The 15,512-nt window shown below is 40.3% G+C and overlaps 1 protein-coding gene across 1 annotated transcript in view; it reads left to right on the forward strand.

Moving 5' to 3' along the window:
- LOC124622912 (B-cell lymphoma 6 protein homolog) overlaps positions 1 to 15,512 on the forward strand; it is a 379,210-nt gene that overhangs the window by 153,484 nt on the left and 210,214 nt on the right. Inside the window, exon 4 of the mRNA XM_047148701.1 lies at positions 11,213 to 11,283. The gene's annotated coding sequence lies outside the window, so the exon portion shown is untranslated. The remainder of the gene's footprint in view (positions 1 to 11,212; positions 11,284 to 15,512) is intronic.

A 15,512-nucleotide genomic window follows, 5' to 3' on the forward strand; every position in this document is an offset into this window, starting at 1 on the left:
TAATTGACGGCGTGCCTTAGGAAACAGTGATCTTTGTTATTATAATAAATAAACAGCCACCGTCTGGATCAATCCTTTTGTTACCGACTACCAGTTTCAGATCCGCGCTGCAGATCATCTTCAGGTCTGGCGCCGCAACGTGCAGTTTATGCCGCCCAGACTGAAATCAGTAGTTAGTAATAAAAGAAATGATCCATACGGTGTTTGTTTATTTATTACTTTCAGTACAAGCTTTCGAATGTATAACAGACAAACGCGTTTGTGTCTCGCATTAGCTTACACGTATTTTTCACGTAAGATTGTATTCGAAAATAGTTCCTCAATATGATCATTGAATTTTTGGGTCTCCTTTGTTTATTTCTAACTAGTCGATGATTCCTCTTTAGTAGCTCGCTTTTTTTCAGCTCTGAAAAGGCCTCGATACTATGCTTTTCGATAATCCGGCGTTAAATAAAAATTTATGTTTCAATTGGAGAGCTCAGAGGATGCGCAGGAGTGCACAGCTGCTGTTCTCAACCAAACGACTATAACTGTTTTTCTTTTTTACAAATAGGCTCCCTATTTATATGACTTAACATTCGTAATCTATGAAAAGAAATGAATAATTTTGTACATTTTTCTATATATTTCGTAAGTCTTTTTTTACAGGATCTAGAATTATTTTCCAAAAATGAATTACAACTGAATCTATCATTCGACCGTTGACATGATGTTGTCTTGCATCTGAATAATGATTTACATAAAAAATTTCGAACAATTTTCACCGTCAGACTCTAATAATCTGTTGTTGTAGATGCGATGAAATATCCTCTAAGTCTTAATTTTTTTCTTAACTAATTTACCTCTTTATGTACGGAGTACAATTTTGTCAATATTTATTGTGGTGTGTTCTGCAGTGAGCCGGGGACCTGGAAACGACGGAGAAGCTTCGTCCCGCCGTAGCCCTCAGTGGTTGACAACCACACAACAGGCCACAACAGTCCACCCACTCCACTGCCGCCCCACATCGAACCCAAGGCTATAGCACAGTTCGGCCCTCAGTGGACCCTCTGCCCGCGGGAAGGTCTCATACCAGACGAGTGGAACCCCAAATGTTTGTGTGGTAAAGTAATTGTAGTGTACGCGTACGTGGAGACTGTGTCTGCGCAGCAATCGCCGATAGCCGATATAGTGTAACTCAGGCGGAATAGGGGACACAGCCCGCATTCGCCGAGGCAGGTGGAAAACCACCTTAAAAACTATCCACAGGCTGGCCGGCACACCAGAGCTCGACACTAATCCGCCGGGCGGATTCTTGCCGAGGACCGGTACCCATTCCCGCTCGAGAAGCAGCGCGTTAGACCGGGCGGCTAGCCGGACGGGCTCTGCAGTACTTACTTCTCAGTTCAGTTCGGGTTATTTTAATAATTTGTTAGAACACAACCTGCAGACAAACCCTATGACCACCGGAGATTCTTGCACTATACAGGGTGAGGCAGGAAGAAAGGTACATGCTTTGAGGAGTGATTGTTTTAGTGATTCTGAACAAAATACTTCATATGGACGTATGCCCTATTCCGAGTGGTTTTCGAGATAGAACACATTTAATATCACTTTTTTTAAGTTTTTCTTGAATAACTCAAAAACTGCACCCTCCAGCGAAAGCGTGTCGTAGTGCAAAATTAAACTATATTAAATTTCCTACAAAAAAGGTCCTATTCATTTTTTCTCTAGAACTGATGGTTTGTACGAAGAGAGCCCGAAAACGTCGAAAAACTCGACCGCCGCGCTTGCGCTGTAGCTTACTTAGTTTTTGTAGGCCAATTCGAGGTAGCATATTGCGGTAGCAAGTTGAGACGAACAGTCTCATACGGGATTTTTGTGGTCTATCAAACTGAGAAACTATCTCAAATTGGCCTACAAAAACTACGTAAGCTACAGTGTATGCGCGTCGAGCGAGTTTTTCAACATTCTCTCGCTCTCTTCGCAAAAAGCATTAGTACTAGAGAAAAAAATGAATCACTATCACCCCTGAAAGCGTGTACCTTTCCTCCTGGCTCACCCTATATCTTCCATATGAAGATAAGAGAAAGGTAACAAAGGAGGTCTAGCATTTCCCATGAACAACCAGTAGTTTATTTGGGTCCAAATACTGTATCCAAGTTTCGTGTGTGTTCGCGAGGTATGTTGCCTTTACAGTGTAAGCACTCTTTGCACTATATTCATAGTACCTGTGAACCATAATGTACTAATGTCTTCTAATTTTGCATTTAAAAAGGAAAGGCATGACCGCTGGGTAGTTGCAGTTAATATATTATCAAAGACTCGTTTTGGTAGCATTGTCATTGAAAGTCATGGATCACGCTATTGTGCCAAACGGAGTTATAATAATAATACAGGGTGGTGCACTAAATGTGTTACCACTTTGTTTTTGAATATAAACTTTATTTTCAATACAATCTGAAAGGAACATATACTACAATCAAGAGCCGTCCATGGAGATTTGTTCTAACTCAGCACATCCTCAATATGTCCACCATTTCGTTTCCTAACTTCCTTCAAACGAACACTGAAGTTAGTGATTACCCTACGGCACATGTCTTCCGTAATTTCACTGCAAGCTCGAAGAATGAGTCTTCTGAGCTCCATTAAATCATGTGGACGTTTCGGGAAAATTTTTTCCTTTAGGTGTCCCCAAAGAAAAAAGTCACATGGGTTGAGGTCTGGACTATTAAAGGGGGGGGGGGGGGGGTTAATTTTGTCCGTCATTGAAGCGACCTGGAAACCTGAGTGAAATGATCCGCATGTTGAAATTCGCGTGTAAAAACTCCAACACAGTGTTGGCAGTATGTGTATTTTTTTTCAACTACGTAATTTTTATAAATGTTTTGAACCAAGATGCTGTGTTAGTAGGTCTATTGGCAGATGGTAATGCTTCTGAAATTAGTCGTTGCATAAAGAAAGTCGTATTCCAGCTCTTCGACACTCAGCTCTCCTTTTTCCAAATACCGAAAGCTGCGGAACTTCACTTGAACAAAATATATCGGTGTGTACTGTTTTGGTGCTATTCATTCTGTTAACTGTAGTTTAATACTCTTGTATCCTAACACTGTTATTAGGAGGAGATTGGGTTGGGTTGTTAGGGGGAAGAGACCAAACAGCGAGCTCATCCGTCTCACCGGACTAGAGAAAGACGAGGAAGGAAGTCGGCCGTGCCCTTTCAAAGGAACCATCCCGGCATTTGCCTGGAGCGATTTATGGAAATCAAGGAAAACCTAAATCAGGACGGCTGGACGCGGGATTGAAACGTCGTCCTCCCAAATGCGAGTCCAGTGTGCTAACCACTGCGCCACCTCGCTCGGTATTAGGAGGAGACTATCCTGCACAATACGTAAACTGTTTCCCTCATGCAGAAAAAATTGTTTGAGAAATTAGGTCCCCTATGACATTTGTACTGTAATGTATCTTGTTTACAGCAGTCATTAATGACATGTGATTTGGTTGGTTCAAATGGTTCTGAGCACTATGCGACTTAACTTCTGAGGTCATCAGACGCCTAGAACTTAGAACTAATTAAACCTAACTAATCTAAGGACATCACACACATCCATGCCCGAGGCAGGATTCGAACCTGCGACGGTAGCGGTTGCTCGGTTCCAGACTGTAGCGCCTAGAACCGCACGGACACTCCGGCCGGCATATGTGATTTAAATCTACTTTCAAGACCTTTTTGCATACATAGTTTAGCCACACAACAGTACACTAATCTGTTGTATCATATTTGACACATAACACATAATATGAAGTCTTTGTATGACATTTACTGTATGCTGTCATAATCATGGATTCAGTGCAGTTATTAATATCATCAGCTTAAAAATTTATGTTTTTGCATACAACTGTTTTCGTGGACGCTAGTTAGAGCCAATATTTTATTAGTAAACAATTATTAGTGGAACCAAAGATCATTTATTTGCTTTTGTCCCATAAATATGAATTATTCTACCTGGAAGCGAAGGAAGGATCCATTAGCTCAATTTTTTTAAAGTCCTAAGTTTTCTGCCTCGTTTGATACTGCCCACTACGAATTCCTCTCCTGTGCCAACCTCTTCATCTCAGAATAGCACATGCAACCTACGTTATCAGTTACTTGCTCGATGTTTCCCTCTTCCTCTACAGCAGAGGTGACCACGATTCCGGCTCGCGCACAGACACCACGGCCAAACCGTTCTGGCCCGCGGCACGTTTGGTTCAAATGGCTCTGAGCACTATGGGACTTAACTTCTGAGGTCATCAGTCCCCTAGAACTTAGAACTACTTACACCTAACTAACATAAGGACATCACACACATCCATCCCCGAGGCTGGATTCGAACCTGCGACCTTAGCGGTCGCGCGGTTCCAGACTGTAGCGCCTAGAACCGCTCTGCCACCCCCGGCCGGCGCAGCACATTTCCCCCTTCGCCAGGCTACGCTGGGTAACTGCGAACGCGCCGCTTATAAATGGCAGCGTATTGGCACTGCATAGGACTTTGTATTATATTCACATTTTTCAGCAATACAGATCACAAACAAAACCAATTCTCGGCATTATTTAATTATTTTTGGCGCGCTGAAGATATAATTTTTGTCTCGTACGGACTGTAAATTTTTGTCTCGTACAGACTGTCGATATATGTACAGCGCAGATAATTTCACAGTTTCCCACTCAAAGGTGCCACGTATTCACACTTTTGCAACCTCGTAATAGAAACCTGAAAACTCTACGTTAGGAAAACAATGTAGGCGTTCTAAACGATTCTAACGTAAAAGGATTTGTCATTAAAACTGGAATTACCTTACAGATCAATCAGTACCTTCTGCATATACCGAGGGCGCTTTCAACTGAACGGTAAATGGTCTCGAAAACAGTTCGAAAACAGATGCAAGATTCACAGTGTCGTCAAAACTTTTATAAAACTATCCCTGTAATTCATTCAAGGCCAGGATGAATTCTTCAAACCTCGCGTTTACTTTAACGCCGTGTGAGGTTAGGGAACTGGACTCTTCAGAACGTGTCCCTTTTGCAACGTAATTTTCTTTTTAGATGCATCCTCATCAAATCAGAAAGAAGTTACCTTACAATGTCTTACTGCGGACAGTGTGCAGTCAAGTCCAAATTAAAATATGAAAGTCTGCAATCCATTGCCCGCATCTCGTGGTCGTGCGGTAGCGTTCTCGCTTCCTACGCCCGGGTTCCCGGGTTCGATTCCCGGCGGGGTCAGGGATTTTCTCTGCCTCGTGATGGCTGGGTGTTGTGTGATGTCCTTAGGTTAGTTAGGTTTAAGTAGTTCTAAGTTCTAGGGGACTGATGACCCTATATGTTAAGTCCCATAGTGCTCAGAGCCATTTTTTTGCAATCCATTCAGAATGTTCTAAATTCCGTTCCTGCTCTCCTTCTTGCTTCGTAAACTCAACAACAGCGAGTTTTAAATCGGCAAATCGTTCCAGGCATGCGCCTTGATTTAACCAGCGTAGTTTGTAGTAATGTATGAAGTCTCCATAGTCTTCCTTCACTTCCACTGAAAACTGTTGCAATTGAGAGTCGTACAACGGGTGCGACTTCAGAAATTTTAGTATTCGTACCACCAATTTCTTGACGTGCTCCATGCCTGCAAATTTAGCACAAAGTGCTTCTTCACGTACAAAACAATGAGTCTCATCTGTTGATCATTGTAATTTTTTGCTCTTTTATTGTCAACTAAATCTCTAATTTCTTCCTGCATGGTATTGTAGTGTCGTTTCATAGCAAATATGCAGAACCCGTTGCTTACACGAATTGAGCATTCTCATCCCTCTCTTCTGACTTTCCCATTCATTTTAAACGATTGTGACGATAGATGGCTAGACTGTCCCATTTCGTACAAACATCCACTGGACCTGCGAGCCTCCTTCATACCATGAACAAATAGCAAAGGTTAAACAGCGCTGCTGACACCATGATTCTGCCGAACTCTGAGAGTTGTGCAGACCGAAAAACGCCGCATCTCAACGCTAACTGAAATGTACTTGCGAGAAGGACCAAGCAAAGCCGAGTCATACAATGCTGAGCTCCAAACGTACATTATCAGAAATTTCTTCCTCAAATTAAGACATATATTTCATAGTAGTTGATTTCTTTTGGCCAGGGATGCCGTTGTTGCTAGTGGATGTCTGTTTTTTATATGCTGCTTGCTCTGTTTGTCACGAGTTATTCAGCTGCCTAGGTTCAAAAATGGCTCTGAGCACTATGGGACTTAACTTCTAAGGTCATCAGTCCCCGAGAACTTAGAACTACTTAAACCTAACTAACCTACGGACATCACACACATCCATGCCCGAGGCAGGATTCGAACCTGCGACCGTAGCGGTCACGCGGTTCCAAGCTGCCTAGGTAGCAGAATTCCTTAACTTCATCTTCTTTGTTATCACCAATTATGATGATAAGTTTCTCGCTGTTCTCTTTTCTGCTACTTCTCATTACTTTCGTCTTTCTTGGATCTACTCTTGTTATCCACAGCTCGTGGTCTTGCGGTAGCGTTCTCGCTTCCCGTGCACGGGGTCCCGTTTTCGATTTCCGGCGCGGTCAGGGATTTTCCCTGCCTCGAGATGACTGGGTGTTGTTGTGTCGTTTTTATCATCATCATTTATTCCCATTACGGTCGGACGAAGGCAATGGCAAACTACCTCCGCTAGGACCTTGCCTAGTACGGCGTTCCGGGTTTCCCGCATCGTCCCCTACGCTCCTCGGAGTACAGGACCTCATCATCATCACTCTTAATCCATATTCCGTATTTATTAGACAGTTAATTCCATTCAATAGATCCTGTAATCATTCTTCACTTTACTGACGATAGCAATATCATCAGCGAATCTTAACATCGATCTCCCTTCACCTTGAATTTTAATGCCACTCTTGAAATTTACTTTCATTTTGTCATTGCATCTTCGCTGTATAGATTGAACAGTAGGGGCAAAAGAATACAAATCTGTCTTACACCCTCTTTAATCCGTCCTTACTCTTCCACTCTTATTGTTCCCACTTGGTTCTTGTACATATTGTTATCACCCGTCTTTCGATATAGCCCACCCCTGCGTTTTTTTTTTTTTTCAGTATTTCGAGCATCTTGCACTACTTTACATTGTCGAACTCTTTTTCCAAGCCGACGAATCCTATGAACGTTTCTTGATTTTTCTTCAGTCCTGTTTCCATTCTCAAACGCGAAGGAAAAATGCCTCTCTGGTGCCTTTACCTTTTCTAACTCATCCTCAGTTTTCTTTTCCATTCTTCTGTGTATTATTCTTGTGAGCTACTTGGATGCATGAGTTGTTAAGCTGATTGTGCGATACTTTTCACACTTTTCGGATCTTGCATTCTTGGGAATTGAATGGATGATGTTTTTCCGAAAGTCTTATGGTATATTGTCAGTCTCACACATTCTACATACCAATGATTTTAGAAATTCCGATGGAATATTATGTATCCCTTCTGATTTATTTGATTTTAAGCCTTCCGAAGCTCTTCTAAATTCTGATTCTAATACTGGATCTCCTACCCCTTCCCTATCGACTCCTTTTTCTTCGTTTATCAAGACATCATTTAAGTCCTCTCCCTCATAAACGCACTCAATGTGTTCTTTCCACCTGTCTGTCTCTCCTCCGCATTTAACAGTGGAATTCCCATTACGCTCTAATTGTTATTGCCCTTGCTTTTAATTTACTTCTGACAATCATTTGCTTTACGATTTCTTCACACTATATTGAAGGCTTTTAGTACGACTCATTTTTTCTTCGCCTTAATGAATCGCGCGTTTATGTATGTGAGTGCGTGCGTGCATGCATGTGTGTGTGTGTGTGTGTGTGTGTGTGTGTGTGTGTGTGTGTGTGCGCGTGTGTGTGTGTGTTTTGTAATAATCAGCAGGTTGTAATCAGGCAACCAAATTTGTGTGACCATAATTATTTTGGACAAAAGTGGGGTTTTCACACCCTTTCTTGGCCAAAAAGTGGGACAACTTTTTATGTCTCGTTAAATATGGCTTTTAATTGTAACATTTCAACTTCCACTTGAAATGTAGGCTTTACCAATATGAGTAATGGTAATCAAGTATAGATTTATAATTATCTATAAGCTGATCTGACTATGGCCTCAAGCCCTCTCTTACATCGGACCAGAGTTTAACACATACAGCGTATTTTTCACATCATAGTTACCCAAGACAAATAGTATTAAAATAATTTGGGTTTCTGCAGTGACAAAGAGAGTAAATAATTCTGACTACGAACTAATAAAGTTAATACTGGCAGGACTTCTACTGCTGCCATTTATAGTGATAATAGCAATAATATTTAAAATAATAGTATTATTAATAATAAATACTGCACAGATAATAGTAATACTAATACTAATAATAGTAATAATAACGATAATAATAATAACGATGGTAAAAGATATAAAAAGAATTTATAGGTGCACAAAACAGACTTTTTCTGATACAGCAAGTTATGGGGGAAAAGAAACTTAAGGAGACAGTATCAGCTAAGACTAATGGGAAATGAGGAACATATGGTTGGAACGTGAAAGGGCGACAAGTGCGTACAGGGACAATGGTTGTCATTATTATTGCTTCAGAAGATATGTCATTGACAGTCTTCTGAAGCTGTAGATTTTACTCAGTTCTGTAATATAGCATGGGTGGTTGTTCCAGATCCAGTTTCCGGCTGCTGATAAGAACATAGAGAAAATGGCTGAACGATGAAGCGGGACAGAAAAGATTGTGCTCTGATAGGAACGGGTGTTTCTGCTGTGTTATTCAGACAAGAGACGTTAAGGTCGAGGAGAGATGTCAGGAACAGTGTACATTGATAAGACGGTAGAGAAGACAGAGGGAATGGAAATCTCTGCATGTGCCTGTGCATAACCAGAATAGCTATGTGTATAACAAAAAAAACAATGGAAAAACTGTAAAGGAGAAAATGTCAAGCTTTCAGAAATTGACTTATTAAGAAATGTAACATTCATAATAGGGAATGTAAGGAAGACATGCACTAACAATCACGACAGAAAAAGTTTTAAAATTAACACAAGAAATTTATTTCCTGGTGGATTCCATTCTGCTATCATATTTCTTTAAAGGTGAAATTTCATTCAGCAACTCAGATTTGCCTGACAGGTATGAACAGAAATCAGTACAGTTATATTTAAGGAAGTTGAAACAAGATAGAAAATACGCCCAACACTCCTCAGAGTAAGTATGCTCGTCTGTCCACTGCGAGCATTGCAAGCCGAAAACTTGCAGTGTGGGCAAGCAGTGGAAAGAGGTATCGTGCTATGTTAAGCGATTCTCTGGCAAGAATTGAAAAATCTACACCATTTTTCATGTGCTGTCAACTGATGCCAGTATTCACTCCCCGTTTCCACTTGTTGTTTTACTGGAGTCTCAGTATGAACTAATTCACCAAGTAAGGGACTATCATTTACTAATGTCCTTTTCTTTTAGCCACATTTTCAACTACTTACCATTCCGAAGGTTCTACGAGCAGCATCCATGAGCATATAGGAAACGCAGATATTATGTGGCCAAAAGGATAAATAGGCTTCTGAAGCATAATAAAATGTTAATACTGCTCTCTCAAATTTCATGACAGACTGGTCATCACAATCATTCAGCAGTTTTCTTGCACTAAATGGTACAAAATTTTCGTTGTTCCTTGAATTTTTACTTTTCAAAACTTTACTAATACTTCACATATGGAATTATTCTGCTTCTCAGCGCTCGGAATGCAATGTTGCAATACACTAATTTGTGAATGTACAAGAAGTAAATGACCTTTATTTACAGGATGACCGAAAAAACTCTTTAAGACTGCAGGGCACTTTGAGTTAAGACTGTGACAAAAAGTAAGACTTCGAAGGTTGGCACATTTTTAAAATCCTTTCTAAGGATGGAAACAATGAAAACCATCTTCTATGGCAAAAGGGAAGTAAATTTCTGTAAGTGACACCAACAAATTCGCTGAATTCAGTGAGTTCTGCAACACGAGAAGAAAAAAATATATATGAAGATGTTAGAACAGTGCAGTCAGAACCAATCACATACATTTTGAAGTGTGTTACGAGCAACATGTACTGAACGAGCTATACCAACAATACTAGAGTCCTGTAATAACTGTTTTTTCAGGAGAATGAAAACATGATTAATTTTTTTCTTCATTAAACTCCCCCCCCCCCTCCAAAATTACAATTAGTATAATTTGCAGCAAATGCAACACACTTTGAGGTTATGTTCAATGACAGTACTACATGAGAAAGATAATTAAAAATTGTTTAAGATCACTCGTTCTGCGATTCATCAAGGCCAGGCAATTTAATCTGCGATCCGCCCTCACCTGAGGAATATTACAAAACTAACACAGTAAAATTTTCTGGTGCCCATGGTTGCTAGCATCCGTAGATATCGAAAAGTATCTTAGACTGTTTACAACAGCTGTTACATGATTTTAGGAATGTGGAGCTATAACTTCGTTGATAGTTGCCTCGTACATCTTTTTTCCACATGAAATATTTTCTACGAATCTAGATTTTGTTGTTGTTGTTGAACACTGCAGTCATTCGAACAGTACCTTTCGTGGTGTATAACAACATGGCTGAAGCTGTTTTGGGATTATAATTATGACAAATCGTTATAACTTACCACCACCACGTTCTAACACTAGCAAAGAAAGTCGAGTACGCCATCCTTACAGTGATTCATCCATTCATCTATTACGGGGTACCTACGTAACAAAATTGTTAGTTTACAAAATCGACAGTCAGAATAATTTTAACCGGTTTGGAAATGTTTGAAAATAATACTTGAAAATCGGAATAAATTGCTAGATTTTTTTACAAAAATGTCAGAACATACTTTTGGAGGCTCAAAACTGGGGCAATCTCGATTAATCAGGACGAATAGTCACCCTAAGTCAAATTAAAACACACCGCTTATGATGGGTAGTTACACATTTAACACTTACCCGCAACGAGGAAAACACGTGTAGCGCTAAATTTTGACGATTTCCATCCGGTAGAAATTCATTGACGCTGCATAAGAGTTTAGCAAATTATGATAGTAAATCTCTTAATAAAGATGTAACTGCCTTTCACCTCATTATACACTATCTCATAGTAAGACTCACCCAAATAGTAAGACTCACCCACACCGGCTTTGTGTTACAGTCCAGTGGTACTCAACCTGACCCCTACTGGTCACTAGTGGGCGTTCCAGCTTTCAAGGTGGGCGGTGGGAGGTAAGTGTTTTAAAACTATTTTCATTACTTTTTAAAAAAATTTTCAATATATTTGATAGGTGATTATTATTATTATATGCCTTAACTTGCTGTAATTCTGCTTTACAAAATTTTATAAGTTACTTCCCTACCTTATAAATTACCATTAATGTGTTACTAGTGGGCGGTTAGAAAATTTTACTATTAACAGAGACACAAAAGGAGGCGGTCGACAGAAAAGCTTGACCACCCTTGTGTTACACAAATCTGAATAAATAATTAAAGCAAATGTATTTCCTTAGTAAATGCTGTATTCTGTATATTGAATTACAATTTTCAAAACAAAAATGACGTTACCCGATAAAATGTGAATGTGAAACCATTTTACCGAAATGTATCCCAACGATCAAGAATCTCCTTGATTAACAGTTAAGAATCTCGACGATTTTTGCTTGTTATTGATACCGATAACGGTAAGATAACGGCTCCAGGAATTCCAAGACTTCCCCGCGATATAATCACAAGTTAACAATTTTCGGAGATTAAATGAAGAGTAAATTGAAATTAGTCAAAGGCAATAATCATTAGTACGGTGGTTTATCATATTCAGTTACATGTTCCCATCAAATGGGAGTTTCATTATGAATTTACATACGGTTGCATAACGTAACAAATAAGTCACTTGATGGACTGAGATGGAATAACGAGTCTGCGTGGTTTGAGGCGCTACATCACGGACTGCGCGGCCCCTCCCGCCGAAGGTTCGAGTCCTCCCTCGGGCATGGGTGTGTGTGTTGTTCTTAGTACAAGTTAATTTAATTTAGTTTAAGTAGTGTGTAACTCTAGGGACCAATGACCTCAGCAGTTTGGTCACTTAGGAATTCACACACAACAGTAACGGGTCTCTGTCATTAGATGCTATGCAAAGTGGAACAGACAGACGAAGTATGAAAAACTATGTTCACAGTATTTATGCACGCGTATTTCCAAGAACACAGCAATTTTTCTTTAGTCGTGTCTTCTTTTTTTTTTTTTTTTTTTTTTTGCTATATCTACATTTTCTATTTATTGTTCACGTAGGAGAGGAAGACAGTGTCTCCGTTGGGTAGGAAGCAATCGTTTCAGTTGAATCTTCGAAAATAATTGTAAGATATGTTTATGCTGTCATCACCCATTTTTATACAACGATTTCTGCCTCCTCACTGCCAAAAAATCCTCAGTGCAGTCACACATTTCGTTTGATATGCCAAACGATCGTACCTCTGGTAGTATGTGTAGATATGGTATTGAGTCAAATCGAAAAATACTGCATATACCTGAATCCCCTGATCTATGGCTTTCAGTATGTGAGAAAAGTGGGAGTGAGTTTCTCATGATCGATGTTTCTGAAATCCATGTTGGTAACTATAGAGGAGGTCCTTCTGTTCAACATACTTCATTATGTCTGAGCTCAAAACATAAGCTTCTACAACAAAGTGATGTCAAGGTTACTGGACAGTAATGTTTTGCTACCATTTATGCAGACGGATGTGACCTGTGCTTTCTTTCAGCTGTTGGGTACAGTTTCTTCTTCTACAGTAGATTATAGTTAAAAGACGGACTAACGTAGCCGCAAATTCAGTACTGTTCTGGCAGGGATTCCGTCGGACTATGGAGCTATGCTCAATTTCAGTGGTGTCTCAATGCCATTGATAGTAATACCTATATCACTCTTCTTTTAGGCTGTTCGAGAATTTAACTGGGAAAATATTTGTAAAGGAAAATTTAAATACATAGATTAGCATTTATGCTTTTATGAAGTTCCAACACTGATGACGGTTTGCTGCGTTCGATTGGCAAGAAATCGCATTGTGTACTCTTATGAAGTTTAACATTTGTATTCATGTAACGAGTTTTAGTAACGAGTAATGAACATTCGGTTGCTCACATGTACATTGGTATGATTGCACTCACGTCTAAGGCCGTGGTTTGAAAACGGATGTGATGGTCCGAAACTAGTCATCGCAAAAACTTTGGCGAATAGAGTAAGAAAATAACAATATTTGAGTTTTTTGTTTGCTACACTCAGTTTCCGTTCCTGTCTAGTCCGTTGATTTCCGTACACTAACTTTGGTACCAGTAAAAGCCTTTACATACGAACAGAATTTCTTCGTACTTACTGAAAGACCTGTCGACAGTGTTATGCTACGGCAGTTATTGAACGCTCCAAGTATTGGTCTTCTGACAGCTAAACGCATTTCTTTCAACATCTCTCCGTCTATAGCCACATGCTTTGTTTCTTTAGAAGTTTCTGTACAGTGACTGTATACCAAGGAGGGTCCGTGCCGTCATGAACTGTTCTATTGCGTACGTATCTATCCAGTGCACGGTCTACTATTCTTTTAAATTTGAGCCATACTTCCTCTACATGCTCTTGTCCTGGACTGTGAGTCTCGAGTTCCTTCGTCGAGATATGACACTACTGCACCTTTATCTGTTTGCTGAACGTATAAATCTCTCTATTTGATCTAGTTGCCCTTTGCACTTTGGTAATCATTATTGCTAGAACTGCCTCATAGTCACTGACAGCAATTTCGATGTAGCCACCGTCAAAGATGTCGGATCTATTTGTTGCCATTAGGTCTAATATATTTCCATGATGATTGGCCATCCGAACATTTTGTTCTAGGTTGATTCAGTGAATGAGATAATAGAATTAAGATATGGAGACTGCTACAGCGGTATAACGCCAGCAAAATGATGTGTAACTTATAAGTTTTCGTCGACATGTAGTTTCTGATGGTCCAAGGCGCAGTTCCATAGAAAAGAGGATGTAGAAAAAAGGAGGGCGATAACAAGATCATATCAGTGTGGAGAACTTCGAATTGAACATGCCAGACACCCTCAGGTTGAAAATGCAGCGTTGAGCACCTACAGTCGTAAAACGGTAGCGAACGAGCGATTAGTCGCAGTCGCTGGCAACTGTGAAGGGCAGGCAGCAACAATCGTTTGCAGCACACCAGGAATTTTTCGACAGGATGAGCCACTGATTTCTTCAAGGATTTCAACTCTGTATCGACATTGATGGCACAAATTACGAGCATATGCTGTATAAAATCGTATCTCGAAATTCAAGAGTGTTTTAAAATTTGATATTTGTTTTCTTCTTTAATATTTGTCATAGTTTACAGATAATGATCAGCTTGTTAGAGTACATCTACATCTACATCTACATTGATACTCCGCAAGCCACCCAACGGTGTGTGGCGGAGGGCACTTTACGTGCCACTGTCATTACCTCCCTTTCCTGTTCCAGTCGCGTTTGGTTCGCGGGAAGAACGACTGACTGAAAGCCTCCGTGCGCGCTCTAATCTCTCTAATTTTACATTCGTGATCTCCTCGGGAAGTATAAGTAGGGGGAAGCAATATATTCGATACCTCATCCAGAAACGCACCCTCTCGAAACCTGGAGAGCAAGCTACACCGCGATGCAGAGCGCCTCTCTTGCAGAGTCTGCCACTTGAGTTTATTAAACATCTCCGTAACGCTATCACGGTTACCAAATAACCCAGTGACGAAACGCGCCGCTCTTCTTTGGATCTTCTCTATCTCCTCCATCAACCCGACCTGGTACGGATCCCACACTGATGAGCAATACTCAAGTATAGGTCGAACAAGTGTTTTGTAAGCCACCTCCTTTGTTGACGGACTACATCTTCTAAGCACTCTCCCAATGAATCTCAACCTGGTACCCGCTTTACCAACAATTAGTTTTATATGATCATTCCACTTCAAATCGTTCCGTACGCATACTCCCAGATATTTTACAGAAGTAACTGCTACCAGTGTTTGTTCCGCTATCATATAATCATGCAATAAAGGATCCTTCTTTCTATGTATTCGCAATACATTACATTTGTCTATGTTAAGGGTCAGTTGCCACTCACTGCACCAAGTGCCTATCCGCTGCAGATCTTCCTGTATTTCGCTACAATTTTCTAATGTAGCAACTTCTCTGTATACTACAGCATCATCCGCGAAAAGCCGCATGGAACTTCCGACACTATCTACTAAGTCATTTATATATATTGTGAAAAGCAATGGTCCCATAACACTCCCCTGTGGCACGCCAGAGGTTACTTTAACGTCTGTAGACGTCTCTCCATTGATAACAACATGCTGTGTTCTGTTTGCTAAAAACTCTTCAATCCAGCCACACAGCTGGTCTGATATTCCGTAGGCTCTTACTTTGTTTATCAGGCGACAGTGCG

This window comes from Schistocerca americana, chromosome 7 (genome assembly GCF_021461395.2).
Source record: "Schistocerca americana isolate TAMUIC-IGC-003095 chromosome 7, iqSchAmer2.1, whole genome shotgun sequence".
Lineage (NCBI taxonomy): Eukaryota > Metazoa > Arthropoda > Insecta > Orthoptera > Acrididae > Schistocerca > Schistocerca americana.